Raw genomic sequence first — 16,181 nt, forward strand, 5'->3', positions numbered from 1 at the left:
TTTATGTTCGAGGTCTAGAAAAACACTCATATCCTTGACATTTCTCACGAATTGATGATTTTTTTTTTTTCAAAACCACATAAAGTAAGCGTTCGTTAGCAAGCTAATTGTTGAGACACGAGGTGGTTTGAGCGTAGAGGTGAGTCATTGGCCGAGCTGAATGAGGGAGATCCCCGACCCCTAGTATCAACAATTACATATTACAAAAATAGTTTTCACGCGCAGAAAACTGCACGTAAGAATAGCCTTAAAGTTTTATGCTTGTGGTTTTCGCTTATAACATTCGATGATACTCAAATAGTATATGTGTAAACAGCAAGGCGAGCAGGAAAGTGCGCTCGTCCAAAGGACAATATAGATACCGGGGAAGGTTGCTTGAGGCCATATGGTCAATTCCTCGTTTTCTTTATCTATTCGTTTATAGAAGTCAAAACTTTAATGTATTTAATGAATCTCAATTTATAGGTGTTGCTTGTGTTCTGGGTTGGGGTAATGTTTTATTTGTATCGTTTGGTCGACTAAGAGGCGCGTTGGAAAGGCTGGCGTGCGCTGGGGGTAATTAACGTTAGCTAGTTGGAAGTGGCCGATCTGCTGTAAGAGACGGACAGCGTGACTTCATTGTCTCACGACAAGCTAACTTGCTAGCTGGACACAACTCATCTCACATTTCTTTTGTCCCCTTTCCCCCTCAACAGGTAGAAGGGGTTTAAAGGGAGGAGGGATCGGACGACACTTTATTTGAGGGGAACTGAAAAAAATGCACCTGGTTTATCTTTGAGGGAGTTTCCGTGTTTTTCAAAAGTTTACTATTTTGTTTATGTCGTACTATACATAAATTCGAACAGGTTTTATTGTCCAATCTCCATATTAAAGCCACACAGAAAACTTGAAAAGCACCTGCTTCATTTTACAGCGTTGTAGAGCCACGTATAGGGGGAAAGCTCGTTTATAATTTATACATTTTAACCATATTAACCCGTAACGTTAGCTGTATTTTGTCGTTCAGATTAACTAAAACAATTGTCGTTCAAATGTTTAGTGTTTAAAAATATATTTTAAAACACTATTTTAATCTTGAAAGTGTAACAAAGAATCGCGTAAAGATGGTATCGCCGTTGTCTCTGCCTGAAGTCTTTAACCTAAGATGGCAGCTTTTAATGTGTGTCGGTCCACTCAATGAGCAGATATTATGAAGACGGTATGGCGCAGCATATGTGAGGCTGCTTTGTAGTCGCTTTAGGCTTTTCATCTCGCTTGCCTTTTCTTGTGGTTGTTGGGGCTTGTTCACTAGTTGCATCAAATCGAAAAGTCAAGTGCTGGTTCCTCTTTTGTCCTCAGAGAAAGTTTGAATCCAACTTGTTGTTGTTTAATACACATTTGTATCTAGTGTAAAGTCGCGCAAAGTGCTTAACTTCGCCCATATACTGTATTTGATCTCTGAGAAAACATTATTTGAATGAGTTACATAAGCGTCAGGGTTGCAGTTCATGTTTAGAGAAATTCTTGTCGATTTAGTTTGCTCAACTTTTTATTGAACTAACGAGATTTTCGATAGTAACTTGCTTGTTCTCTCAACCAAAAACAAACAATAAAGGGGGTATTTATTTCTTCGTTTATTGATACTTCAGCAATATGGAAGTCGTTTAGATTAGTTTGTATGCTTTAGTTAATGAGATATAAAATATTGTACATAACCTAAATGCAAGAATGACATATGTCTGTTGCATCCTTTGCTAAATGTACTTTTACAGGGATAGTTCACCCAAAAATGTAAATTGATGAAATCGGAGAGTTTTTTGTCCCTCAATTGACAGCTACGGATGCTTTGGTGCTTCAAAAAGTTAATAAAGAGATCATAAAACTTTTATCAAAAATACCTTAATTTGTGTTCTGTAGATCGAAAGTCTTACAGGTTTGGAAGGACATGAGGGCGAGTAGGATAATTGATGACATAATTTCAAGATCCAATGATATACCAGATCCGGTCAGCTATGTTTACCAATTCATTTGAATCGGTATTAGTTTTGTTTTGATAGTGAAATGCTTTACCCTGGCATCTAGATGCCTACACACTGCAGTTTTAAACCTATTGAAATGTTTGTGAGGGGGGGGTCTCCTGTGTGAACTGTGTAAACAATATAATGAACATGAAATGAAAATCTATGCCATAGTTATGGCATAGTGCAAAACAGTGAGCATAGATATGTTTTTAATTTGTAGCTATTTTAAATTAGTGCAAGCCATCCTGGTATTAAACTAGCCGGGGCTGGCTGTGACAAATTTGGAGAACTGTGGTAGAGTGGGTCAGGCACCCCCTGCATTGACACATGTGCACACAAACGCTGATATTGGACGGTGCTTTCAAAGCTGGTATTTCAGATATCTGACAACATGCTTTCAATCCACGCCAGGAGCAGCACCGCTCTGTGCAGGCCCTTTCCCTCTAACCCCTCCTCTCTAGCCGTGGGTTAGCAGGAGGGCTGCAGTGGCCTGTTGTGCTGCAAAACAAGCAGGCTTTTTTTTCCCTTCTCGCTGACCATCCCCCTCTTCCCTGCCACACAGAAGATGGAGGAACCGTTTAGATGAATAGCTTGGAATGGATGAGTCCTCTAATATTCAAATGAGAGGTGATGGCCTTTAATGGATGAAGATTTAGATATTTTAATTTGTCTAAATTTAGGGTCCTGCTGCATATGAATATATCTGTTTTTCCTCTCTGAAGACCTTATTTTTTCATAAAGTTTCTCTGAACTCCGCTTTTATATGGGCAGCGAACAAAGTGGTGCAACAATAATGTATCTGTACCATGATCTGAGCCTCTCTGGTAGTGCGTGTTTAATCAAGCCTTTCAAAATATCTTTAAAAGCTTTCATAATCACATCCGCTGTTAATATTGTCGTGCATGCAATTCGCTGATTTTGTGTCATTTCCCCATTTTTTTTGTTTTGTTTTTTGTCAAACAAAGCAGCCTTTTCCCACTCATACAACAACTTAACACTTGTTTTTCTTTCTGTCATAATTTCTTAAAGCCCCGCATGTTCTGAATTCATAGGCTTTTTAGTTGTGGGTTTAATGTAGAAATTCCCTTCAGATCATTTCTATGTCCCCTGTGGCTACAGGCAGTCATCAGAGCCTCAGGATCCTTAAATTCATCAGAGCTGAGGGAATCAGTGGTACAGTAACGTTGACATGATGATTATGATGAGATTAAGACTTTCCATTACTTCATGTAGTATTGTTATATTGATATATCACTATATCAAATATGACATTATTTATCTGGGATGTGAACAGTGAAATGTGATTGAGTTAGTTTTATCTAAGACTCAGCTCACTGTATTTGAGGTGTAGTTCACCCAAAAATGAAATTTCTTTCATCATGTACTCACCCTCATGTCATTTCAAACCTATAAGATCTTTGTTAATTTTCCAAACGAAGAGTTTATTTATTTTTATTTTCGGGAACCTGAGAGATTTCTTTATTTCTGTCCCTCCTTTTAAAGGCCATTCCTTTTACTTAAAGTCCCTGTAAAGACAAAAAAAATAAAAAAAATAATCTAAATGCATTATAAATGTTAGAAATGTATTGCTAAAACATATTACAAAGACTGTGAACTGAAAAACTGAATTGTGGAGTTAGACTGTTAAACAGTTTTTCACCGTTGCTGTGTTCTGGATTTTTTTTGGCGGGGCCAAAATGGGGGCTGTATGACCATACCTCTGAATAGGATGTCTACTTCATAAATTGTATGGAAATGTATGGTTCAGATCACCCAAACCATATGGTAATGGGGCATGGCTGTCATCTAGTGAAAAAGTTTGGTACTGCGCTCAAACAAAATCTTACTGAAAGCTAATTTTTTGAGATATCAACCTAAAATTTGGAGCACAACTTGTTCAGATTTGTGCCTTTGATTTTTTTAGAAAATATATTTTATATAAAATGAATAATTACATTTTTTACATTGTAAATTTTCATAAACTCAAACTTCTATAACTTTTTTTCAGTTTCACTTTAATTTATTTCACAAAAATCTGCCAAATGTCTTCTTTAAATTCCAAAGCATTCTTTAATTACAACCATTTAAGTTCGGAATGTGCATTTTCATGTCGATGCAAAAAAGGGGGTGGCACTTCCCAAAAATCCCCAAAAGGGTAATCAAGGCATTGTATTAATTATTCGAACAGTTTAATCCAAGTCGTCTGAAGAGACGCGATTGCTTTATATGATGAACAGATTTACTGATGAATGCACATACTGTAGTAAACACTGATGTTTCTGTGTGTGGCGTGCAAGAAGGACATAAGTCAGTAAATGTTTGCCTTTTAAACCTTTAAAAGTTTGGGAAAAGTCATTTTGACACATTTCGATTAGAACAGTGATTGTTTGCCTTGATCACCTGAAGCACATACATGAGCCTTAAAGTGAAAGCACGAACAATTTAAACCACCATATATCGTGTTTTTCGTTTTAGTGGTATGATGATTCAAAGCATTATAGATGACTTATTATTATCATGTAAGTGCTTTAACAGAGGGAGAGATGGGGCATGCTGAGCACAGGGAGAGTCTATTACAGAGATCCACGAATTACTGCATTGAAAGCACGTGTGTAGTGCGTGAGAAATTAAGTTGACAGTTTCAGTGACAGTTCTACTGGTACATCAAACTACTGTATATATAATGCAATAGGGGAATATGTGTGGGTCCTGATAATGCTAAATGTCTGATGTGTGTATATATATATATATAGGCCTATTATATATGCGATCCATTCCACCCCTAGTTGTCACTGTAAATACTCACTTTCTCATATGACCACGGAGGAAAATCTGAGAGGGTCCCATTCAGCGGACAGACACCAACACACTGTAATTTTTAATTTTAATTATTAAACCAAACAAAATACGAAACTTAAAAAAAAAAACACTCAGCAATGTGATCATTTTGAGTGATCGGGTTTAATCTAGGGATGCAAATGATCGATGAATTCACTAATCATTAGTTGATTGACCTTATCGATCGATTAACTGATAAGCTGCTATTTTCCTGAGAATGTAAATTTCTCACGGTACCAATAGTGTCTTTAACATAAAAAGCAAAATATTGCTTATACTAAATACAAATGCATGTTATATTGCTCAATTGATGTTTTATTGTAACAGTTGTTTAGGGATGTAAATTTTCACAAATTCCCATGATCCCATGAATGTTTCGATGTCATTGATTATTTAATTATCAAATATAATGACTACTATACGCGTCACCAGCGCCGCCTCAGACGCAGAATGTGAGACTGTGGACGTGCTCTCCCTGAACACCGCACTGAAGACGGCAACTAAACCCAATGCATTTACAATAGTGTTCTCATGTTATGTAATATGTCAGTCCCAAATTATTCATCGTTATTATTAGTCGTGCATTTCTGTTTGAGCCGCGCACGCTGAATGAAGGCTACAGTTAAACTGGAGCACTTAGTTTGCTAGCGTGTTATTTAACTCAAAGAAACGCATCCTATATGAGATTCATTAGATATATTCAAAATAAACATAATATTAAAAATTATTTCTGCACAAAATGACGCGAATGCACAAGTGAACTTGAACTAAGTTGCGTGCCATTCATTCAGAATGATCATGTTGTGGACGTGCTCTTCCTGGAGCAACTAAACTCAAATAATGCACAATGTTTTATTATAATATTGTTCTCTTTATAATGTTTTGTAATATGACAGTCCTCCCAATAGTCATTATTAGTCGTGCAGTGCCGTTTGAGCCGCGCGCGCTGAAGCTGATCACGCGCACTACAGCGCTCATTCAAGGGATGCATCCAATATAAGATAACTCAGATATAGATAGGCATACACAAAATAAACACAATATTACAACTTACATTTGCATAAACAAAAGGCTGCGAATGAACGCACAAACTTATAGACATAATGGTGTAAAATGGTCCCAAACAAAACACACTCACTTTGTTTCGCGGTTGAGCAGCGCGCACGCGCATGAACCTGCTTAATCGATGATCGAGAAGTTGTATCGATTAAATGTATTATCGACAATTAATCGATCGTCGATTAATCGTTGACATCCCTAGTTTAATCAGTGACATTTATTACTAGATTTGCTATCCGGCGTCTTTCCATGGCGTCTTTCCTACCATGGTCGGCACTGCTGCGGAGTAGCCCAGTGCCTGCGTGACCCGCGTCATAAACATAGACCAGTAGCACCGGCTACAATGTTCTTCCACAAGACGCTGAAGTTGTTTATTAACTGCTAGAGCGCGGATTCATCCAGTAGGCTAATGAAACAAGTAAAGTCTTTATGAATCATGTAAACCGATTAAAAAAATATTATGTTTCACCTGTCTGGATCTTAAGCTACATGTATGTTCAATCATATTCTACCCCTTCTGAGGGGGTATTTTCCACTCCTGGAGATGCAATAAGCTATAGGAGATGTCACAAATTATCCTAGAGAATGCAGATTTTTTTTTTTTTTTTCAGGAAAAATTATTTTGGCAAAAATTACGAAATAATGTTGAATTTGTTGACATTACCAGTCTGTTAAACTCATTTGACAAGTATAAGAAATAAACCCAAAAGGGATTGTGCGGTTTCCCCTTACTATTTTTTTTTTTAATTGGTTTTAATCATTTTTAGTGGGAACCGGAATCGTTTGGCGGAACCAGAACCGGAAAATTTCTTACGATTCCCCAACCCTACTCCTCAACCTGCTAACCTTAGTGTTTTTACACATGGAAAAGCATATTGCATTGTCCAGTTTTCTCCCTGAATGATGTGAGTTCCTTTAGCAATTCTCGATTCATCATGACCTTCAATGGCGACATTTTTCACAATCACAACAGAAAGTCAAAATACTGCCCTAAACTCACTAGCCGAAAGGCAGCACGATATCAACAAAACAGACCAGAACTCATGAAACTCGAAAATTAATATCGTGCAAAGGTTGATTTATTTCAGTAATTCAACTTAAAAGGTGAAACTAATATATTATATAGACTCATTACATGCAAAGTGAGAGATTTCAAGCCTTTTTGTTATAATTTGAAAACCTTATCACAATATTCTAATTTTGAATTTGGGGTTTTCATAAGCTGTAGGCTAAGCCATAGGCTAATCAAAAAAATTCTAACAAATAAAGGCTTGAAATATCTCACTTTGCATGTAGTTTATATAATATATAAGTTTATATAATACATTAGTTTCACCTTTAAGTTGAATTACTGAAATTAACTTGCACAATATTCAAATTTTTTCGAGTTTCACCTGTAGACATTATGAAAGCGCATGATAAGAAATTTTTTTGTCAAAGTTTGGCACTTTTTTTATTGTAGTATATGGGAAGTCAATAACTAATAAACAAACTTTTATTCAAACTGCAACTGAATTACCCCGTAAAGAGCGCATTTTATTTTTTTATAATCACAAAGTGTTAGTCATTGCAGTATGATACTATAGAACAATGGTAAATAAGAGTAAAATATTAATATTTTTCCCTATAAAAATGTGGTTAAGTTGATGTTTATCTCCATCTTATCTCGAGCTCACTGCTCAAGTTGAGTGCATTTCCAAAAAATAAACATGTAGCTAATATTAGTAACTGTGCTTATTAATGCAAAACAATAGTAATTTTATGATTAAGTTACCTTGACTTAAAATCCCCTCCAGGTGTGGTAGAACACGCCAGTGCTACTGTTCTTAAAGGGGTCATCGGATGCAACATTCACTTTTAAATGGTGTTTGCATATAAATGTATTTGTAGTGTATGGACACAACCACCATACAATAAAAATAATCCATTCTCACTTTTATTTTTTAAAATTTGTTATCCTCAAAAAGCATAAACAGTCTCAATAATCAATTGGATTGGATTTTCTGAGCAATGTCATATTTCTCATGCTCCGTCCCCCGACCACTGACGTACTGTCCCATATTAGCATATTTCCGCCCTCATTTGTATACTGTCTGCCAAGGCAGCACTTTACGTGTCTTGTCAACACGCCCCATGAAAGAGAGGGGTGGGGTGAGCAGTTGCTCATTATCATTTAAAGAGACATGCACCGAAACGGGTGGCTGTGAACAGCTGTTTTTGAGGTAAAAAGGTTGTTGTTTTACTCAACCATTGAGGAATTTTAACCAAAGTATGTTTAGGGCTGGGTACCGAGTCTCGATACTTTTTAGGTACCGACCGAATTGCCTCGATACTATCGAGTATCGAAAAATGACATGTTGTTCGGTTCCAGATTTCGATACCTAAGGAGTTAACTCGTCAACGGCAGCGCTCAAACAAATACAAATGAAATGCACAACGACGCACATAAATGCAAACTCTATTCACACGAAACGCGCGGAACTCTCCGCGCACACTCATATGAGACGCGCGCGCGCACGCACAAACTCTCGACACGCATACTTATGAGACGCGAGCACACACACACAAACTCTCCGTGCACATATTCATATGAGACGCGAGCACACACACACAAACTCTCCGCGCACATATTCATATGAGATGCGAGCACACACACATAATACCTTAAAGATGTGGAAAAGTCGATCAAAAGTGTGGGTACATTTGTCCAGGCTCGATGCCAACAGCGCGCGATGCAGTATTTGCGGTAAAATAATTGCTGCAAAGACCGGTACCACGACAAATATGATGAAGAAGGTCACCTTGACAGTGCACGGAGTAAACATAAGAGCAGAAATTTGCTCCGTCTTCGACTGGTAAATGAAGAGATACCTTGTTGATCACTCGGACAGTGTTTATATTGCAATAAATAATAACCTACTGAAAGTACACTGCCGTTCAAAAATGTGTTGGTTAGTCAGAATTTTTTTTTTCAGTAAGGATGCATTAAAGTTATCAAAGGTGACATTAAAACATGTGTAATGTTACAAAATATTTCGTTTTTAAATAAATGCTTTTCTTTAGAATTTTTTATTCATCAAAGAATCATGAAAAAAATTGTCATAGTTTCCAAAATATTAAGCAGCAAACTGTTTTCATATTTCTGAAGGGTCATGTGACACTGAAGTAATGATTTTGGAATAAATTACATTTTGAAAAATATAAGAGATACGATTTTAAATTGTAATACTATTTCACAATATTACTAAAGTTTTACTGTATTTTTTTATTTAAAAATTCAGGTGTGCATGAGCGCTTTATAAAACATTTTTTGTTCCTTTGTGCACTGGCTAAGGAGCATGAGTCAAACTGAAAAAATAAAACTAAATAAATAAAAAATAAAAGTTTTTCTGAGGTAATATCTTATGTAATCTTGTTAAAATGGATTTCATAAAATTGGTATCGAAAAAAAGTATCGTTAGGAACCGGTATCGAAACAGAGGTATCGAAATTGGCACCGGATCGAAAGATTTTGAACGATGCCCAGCCCTAAGTATGTTACAAACTTTACATAAAGACCCTAAAGAATCATACCAACTTGTGGAAAATGGGCATCCGATGACCCCTTTAAATGTTAGTCTGGAGCCATGATCTGGTTAAGCTTCCTCCTAGGGATGCACCGATACCAGTATCAGGCCCGATACTGAGCTCATGTACTCGTAAAAATGCCCCGATACCAACAATCGATACCAGGCAGCGTGTGTACAGTGTTTGTGTCCACTCCAGACAAAGAAACACTGACAACAGAGGAGGTAAAAAAGCAGGTCGTCTATGAAGTAAATGTATCTAATTAGTGTAATATTAAACGAAATATAGTAACACCTATATAGCTGTGTTGTGCGAGCTGGTCGTGCGCATCCCTTTTTCACAGACGTCAGTGGAAAGTTTGTAGTTCAGTCGGATGTCAATGGCAAAGAAAGAAAAACGAGGCATGTAGCTTAACGTTAATAACCAGAGAAAGGGAGACCGCGCGCACACTTCTGTTGAATGCTCTTCATTGCTGATGATCGTTCACTCCGAGTCAGCATGTGTTATTTGGATTAAAACTAAATCGTATTTGTAAGTAAAAGATGAACTGTTACCTGATGTATAATGTATAATGAGTGGTTGCCTACATTATTATAGGACGTTTGCAGGTCAAGAAGTTCCATGAACGCAAACATCCAAAGCGTGCGCCCCGAAAACCATCGCCTCAGACAGGGTGCGAACACTAGATTGAATTGTATTGAACACTGATTGTCTTTTACGTCTTTCGCTTGTACTGACGAATTCACGCAAAATTATGTGAAAACGCCAGTCTTAGCGAGTATCCCAGTAAACAAAGTCGGTTATATCTCAAGTGAACATAGCCAGTATTCAAATGGGGTTCGACTCCGTGCGTTCAGTCTTAAAGGGACAGCAGTTTAATAAACCTGCTGCTATGTTTTAATGTTAATCAAACAAAGGATAATTAAATTACTCGCTGCTCTTGACCAAATGATATCCATCTATTTAATTTGTACAGAAAAGAATATGCAATGTTTTTTCACATTTGATGACTTTATTCAAATTTCTGTACCTGTAGATCTACCCCGAAACACTCTAAAAACGGTTTATTTCATTTAGCCTTTCTTTGTTATATTGTATCTATTTTGGGCTATTTGTAATTTGATTATTTGTTATTTTATTACTGACTGCTTACTTGTCTTTAATGTTTTAAATTCACATTACCGGTAATTAGGCCGGTAGTTTTTGTTGTAGTATCAAAATTGGAATACAGAATTGATATTTCACATGTCTAACATTTGAACCACTGACCCAATCCTCAGGACTGAGCTCTGCAGGAGCTGCTCTAAATGTGTGCTGTGCTATTAAATGAAAGAGAAAATATGATAGAGCAATAGAATGAACAGTGAAAGTAACAGAAGCTCATACAATGCATTTTAGCAGGCTTAATTAAGCATGAAAATAACCAAAGGAAATATATATTTGATGAACAAATTAAGCCAACTAATATGATTTATATTATTTTGGTTTATCTTCTAATACATTTAAAAATTAGAAATGCAGTGAAAATACAGTTATCGGTTTTCGGTATCGGCGAGTACCAAAAATGGGAGTAACGGACTCGTTCTGGAAAAAGTGGTATCGGTGCATCCCTACTTCCTCCATACTATTCCAGTGACATGGTTGAGATTATTTCGCTTTAAGGCCTTTACTGTCGTCTTCTGCTAGAGGAACAGTGGAATTTCATGGCTGCTTGCCCCAGCTGACCCTGCTGCAAGTTTTCAGCTGGTACTCAAGTGCCAGAGGCAGACTGGGTGACAGCAGGTCTGGATGTGAAGGTCAAAGTTCTTCCCCTTTTTTTTTCTTTTTTTTCTTCCCCAAATCCGCTTTCTCTGACTGTCTGTGACTTGGCGCACTCAAGCTCTTGTTTTTATGTGTGACTGAATTGTTGACATCTAACTGTTCCTTCTAATAGGAATTGATTCATATTTAAACTAATGATTGTTGCATATCACGCACGGACTGCACAGCTCTCCACAAGCAACAATTTGTTTTTGTTTTACCCTTTTTGGGTGAGCTAGCAAGATAGTGTGAAGGGGGGGGAAAACTCATCCATTTAATTACAGCAGTATTGTGTAAAGGAACCAGTGTACGCAAATGGAGCAGCTCTACGGCCCTAACCCCCGCTCACTCTCCAGTTACCCACCCGTCGCATCCTGTGTCACCCTCACACTGTCTTTGTGCTCAGTTACTTGCCACAGATACACCCCCTCCAAACCCCCGCCCATGCATATAATGTGGAGGAGCACACATATAAATTATGCCCAGCTGCAGTTACAGCTTCTAGTGGGGGTTGTTGAAGAGGGGAATGAAATAAAAGGAATGCTGCTGGAGAGCATTTGTGCAAGGAGCTTGTTTTGCGTGCAGCCCCTCCTTTTTGCTATGATGCACACCTCGTATGTTAAACTTAAACTCAAGAGACAAACCACAGGTGGCCATAGACCTGCCCTCTCTTAACAAGGTTTTAAAGCTCCCTGTGAAATGGGAAAATTGGGGAGGTAGGATTGGTTAATCAGTGACTTGCTTGCAGAGTGCATTAAAGAGACTGTCGGTGTTAATGACTGCAATCACACGCACTTGGTGGGCCTTTCCTCCCCCACTTTTTTTCCCTTTAGTCTTTTTCTGTGCTAGTATCACTGTGCATTGCTCTTTTGGCAAGGCCACATTGGTTGGTTTGGTTTCAGGAAAAAACAATGCGTGTTGGTGCTCTGACACAGATGGCTGAAAACCGGCTCAGACTGCTTTTATGTTTATCGCTGGTGTCAAAAGATGATTGTTGAACGATTAATGAAAGAGAGCATGAACTTGTTCACCCTTATAAACATGAGCTTATTGTTAGCATCATCTCAGAAATACTGATGTTTTGTCAGGGTACTGGGTTTTCTTCAGTTTTTTTTAGTTAACCAGATCTTAAATATATTATTCTATATTAAGAATCAAGTGACCTTAAATGTAACTTTCATGCAAGATGAAAAGTATGTCAGTGTGACCTATAATGTTCATCAAATATGTATTATAGTATAAGGCTTTATCAAACATTAATGGTGGTTTTGTTTATCCCATGAATGCCACATGCACCTCCTATATTTTGTATGAGGAACGGAAAAAACCTCAGTGAACTACTCGTGTAGCCATGACATCTAATAATCAGTTACCAGTGCGACTGATTGGCTTTCTTACATTGTGTAACTTGGCTGTTATGAAACTGATTTTGAGGAAGATAGTGAGTTGCACGAATCCCTTCCATTCACACATATCTGGTGAAAGATGTTAGCTATTTTGTTCCTCAGTGAGACCTTTCTCATATCATTACCGTCTCTATAAGTATGTTTGTATTAGAGCTGCATGATTGTGGATGAACTGAGAATCTAAAATTATAATTTTTTTCAAATCGAGATCACGATTCTCCCATGATTCTGAACGGACAACTAAACTTAACTAAAAATAGCATGTCATTTACTACAGGTTCTGACAAAATGTTAATTGCTGCAGTTTATGTAAATTGTTTAATTTGATTTATAATTTAAAAGTTACTTTACTTCAGTACCAAGTCGTTTTTGAAATTTTGAAAAATGTGACTTACCAGCATTTCTGTAGTACAAGAGTACCGGGTATATTTAGGCATCTGCTTTTAGTTGCTTTCGTGTTTATCTAAGGCTAAGCGCAGGGCTCCAGGCTAACTTTTTTTATTAGGAACACTGTAGTCAATATGTACCGCAAAATATGTGTCTGTGAATATTATACCTCAAAAAGACTATTTAAGTATTAATCCTGTCTGTGTGAATGTATGGCGCAGACGCGTGGTTTCATTTAACACACACACACACACACACACTGAAAACTGCAACTAAACCCAATGAATTCACAACGATTTATTAAAATAGTGTCAATAGTTATTAGTCGTGTATTGCTGTTTGAGCTGCGCTCGCTGAAGCTCTGAATGAACAACGGTAAACGCACTTTACTACCTCAAAGAAACGCATCCCATACGAGATTAATCAGATATATACAAAATAAACATAATTTTACTAATGATATCTGCTCAAAATGACGGCAACTAAACCCAAATAATTAAGTTTTATTACAATATTGTTCTGTCATATTACATAATAACATTTGTCACAATCATAGTCATTATTAGTCGTGCTTTGCCGTTTGAGCTGCGCGTGCGCTAAAGCTGATCACCGATACGCTTTACTACACCGTTAATTCTTAACCAAATACATCCTATATGCGATAAACCAGATATAGATAGGCACAAAATAAACAATATTACAACTTACATTTGCACAAAACAAAAGGCTGCGAATGCACACGAAAACTCATGATCATGATGGTGTAACTCTAGCTGTAAACAACTCTGGCGCGGTCGCTTCATTTTTCCTCGTGTATGCTTTAGATGTTTTGCGGTTGAGCAGCACGCATGCACATGAACCTGCTTAATCGACGATCAATACATTTGATCATTAAATGTATCATCAACAATTAGGCTAATCGATCGCCGATTAATCGTTAACATCCCTAGCGTAGAGTTGCTTATTTTTCACTTGATCTTTTTTATAAACAATGTGAAAGGGGTCATGAACTGGATTGTTTTATTATTGTATAATGTTTCCTGGCGTGCCCCTATAATATTAGTATGATTTTGTCATTAAATTTTTTTCATAATTTAGAAATAAAAAGCATTTTTGCCTCTGACTTGAACTATCTTTGTATGTCTGCTGTGAGTGTAAACGCCCACTGCTGTGATTGGGTTGCATGTTTGCATATGAAATAGCTAGCATTACATGTGGAACTCTCATTCCTAATATTGGAATCCAAAGGAAGCTTGGCCTATACAATGACTGTCTTATTCTTACACAATATTTCGTAAACGGCATGTTTATTGCTTGCTTGCTCGATCCTGTTTAGCAATTATCACCTTGTAGGCTTATGTTATTTAGCTATTGCATGTAATGCGTGAATCGGTGGGCGGGGCTAAACAGGCAGTGTTGAAGTAGGCAGTATGTTTTCAGTTCTGAAACTTATAGGATATTCTTATAGTATGCTGACCTCATGTCAAAAGTTCTCAGTTCATCACCCCTTTAACTTTTAAACGGCATGTAGCCTTCAAATGTTTATATACATTTACTTTTAATGATTATCATCATAAATAATAAACTCATTGCATTTTATTTAATATTTTTTCAAATAGTTTAAAATAGTTCCAACAGATTTTTCTGTGGTACCGAAATTGGTACTGAGAACCATAAAATTAATGAAATTGGTACCGACTACTAGAATTTTGGTATCTGAAAAGTTTTTCTGCAGTATCTATCGATAGAGGTCGACCGATTCATCGGTTTTGCCGATTAATCGGCACCGATTGTTGACTGGTGGAACTATCGTTATCGGCAAAAATATATACCGATAGTTTTTCCTGGTTGCGTCCATTGCTGGAGCGGCTGAGAAGCGCGCGCTGTCATTCATTACACTGAGAAGGGTCTGCTGGCATGATGCAGTACAAGAGCGGCCTCTAGAGGTGTAATAAAAACTTGTGCCTCGTGTTGTTTATTTCGACACGTGATTCTGCGTGCTGCACTGAGAGCACATGCTGCGTGGAGAGCGCTGACATCAGACGCGCGTTTAAAGCACCGACAGCTCAAATGTATGTATACAGTACATTTTGTCATATCATTATAAAGTGATTATTTTGTGATTAATTAGTAGAGAAAGAACAGCACAACACAACAGTATGTTTGTTTGCCTTCGAGGCTGGGAGGACGCTAACATTAGTAGTAGGCTACCTCAAGCGGTTAAAACACTGACAAACATAAACGTAAGTCCGACCCGAATGTTTAATGTCACAATTGTTACCTCTATTTGCATTTAGTTCATATCCAGCTGGTCACTTTTATGCATTAAATTTGCAGAGAAGTTGCATATTTAAAGCTAGAGACGTAAGTAAACTGATGTTCATACAGCCGACAGAAACATAAACGAATCAGAAAAGCATTCGATTTCGGGTTTTTTTTTTTATCTTCACATTTTAATACAAATTTTGTTACTTTTTTATTAATTAAGTTGGCTTGAAAAGAACAGTTAAATAGTTACATTTTGAATGTAACTGGTTTTATTTGTTATTTAGAGTATTACTTTTTGTTTCAGTTTGAATGAATGTCTTTTATTGACTTAAATATTTATTCACATTTATATATTTATTTCATTTAGCATGTTTTCATGGTTCAATACAGTTTTTTTTATATATATATATAATAAAGTTCAGCACTGTTTTACTTGGAGTGTTATGTTTGTTTTTATCCAGTATCAATTTTAAAAACTATCGGTTCATTAATCGGTTATCGGCAAGTATGGCCCAACCTAGCTATCGTTATCGGTAAAATCCACTATCGGTCGACCTCTATCTATCGATAAACCGATACCCGCTGTGTGTTCTCGCCCTTTTCTCTCCAGCTGTGAATTAACACACACCCACCTCCTCACACACTTGTCATTTGCGCCAGTTTTGTGCTGGTATTGCTCATTATATTACTCATTCCCGCAGGTTTTGGGCTCACGCCACTCATCAATATAAGTGGCTCTCTCATAAAGCCTCCTCTCAAACAACTTTCGGGTACCAAAAACTTCTTTTTCATGGCTTATTGCGCTTAAATGGTCAAATACATACAAAATTGTCAAATTTTCCGTATGGCGTGTATT

General features: G+C 37.1%; 1 protein-coding gene across 1 annotated transcript in view; it reads left to right on the forward strand.

Moving 5' to 3' along the window:
• chd7 (chromodomain helicase DNA binding protein 7) overlaps nucleotides 1-16,181 on the forward strand; it is a 72,123-nt gene that overhangs the window by 743 nt on the left and 55,199 nt on the right. The gene's annotated exons all lie outside the window — the stretch shown is intronic.

Source organism: Phoxinus phoxinus (genome assembly GCF_949152265.1).
Source record: "Phoxinus phoxinus genome assembly, chromosome: 5".
NCBI classification, from domain to species: Eukaryota; Metazoa; Chordata; class Actinopteri; order Cypriniformes; family Leuciscidae; genus Phoxinus; species Phoxinus phoxinus.